Source organism: Charadrius vociferus, unplaced genomic scaffold (genome assembly GCF_000708025.1).
Source record: "Charadrius vociferus isolate BGI_N301 unplaced genomic scaffold, ASM70802v2 scaffold843, whole genome shotgun sequence".
In the NCBI taxonomy this organism is placed as follows: domain Eukaryota; kingdom Metazoa; phylum Chordata; class Aves; order Charadriiformes; family Charadriidae; genus Charadrius; species Charadrius vociferus.
Window position 1 is genome coordinate 139,976 of NW_009647430.1, and position 633 is coordinate 140,608.

Sequence of the window (633 nt, forward strand, 5' to 3'; positions counted from 1 at the left end):
CAGGGTGCACCATGAGGCTGCCCGAGGTCACCCCCTTCTCCCGTGAGAGTGGGGAGAAAGGTCCCGTGGGAGCCGCATGTCTCCCCCGCGAGCGAGACGAGGTGGGGTTTGGATGAGTGGAGGGGAAGGAAAAATGAGGCCCCGGTGCCGCTGCTCCTCAGTGGGATGGGGTTAGAGGTGCCTGTCCACCCACAAGCTGTTGAAGCACGTAACCAGCACCGCGATACAGATGATGGTACACACGATGCCCAGGCAGAGCGCCGCGATGTTCAGGTGCTTGGCCGTCCGCCCGTAGCTGTCGGCAGCTGCTGGGTCCTGGGCGACTTTCCTGTCTCTGGACTGCGGGAGAAGGAGATGAGCGGTGAAATGGCACGAGCCGGAAGCGGTGGCAGCGGTGGCGGTGGCCCAAGGGGACATCCCATTCTCCCTGGCCATTGAGCAGCTGGCCTTGCCGGAGCCTGGGACCGGGGTCCACCGGGCTCTGCCGCAACCCCGAGAAACCCAACCCAACGCGGCGGAAATGGAGCTCACGGCAGCCTGAGAGTGCTTTCTTAATGGCTTATTAAAAGCCATTACGCTCGGCAACGCGCTGCCCAGTCCCCTTTGCGGGGGCCGGGGCAGCAGTGCAGGGGC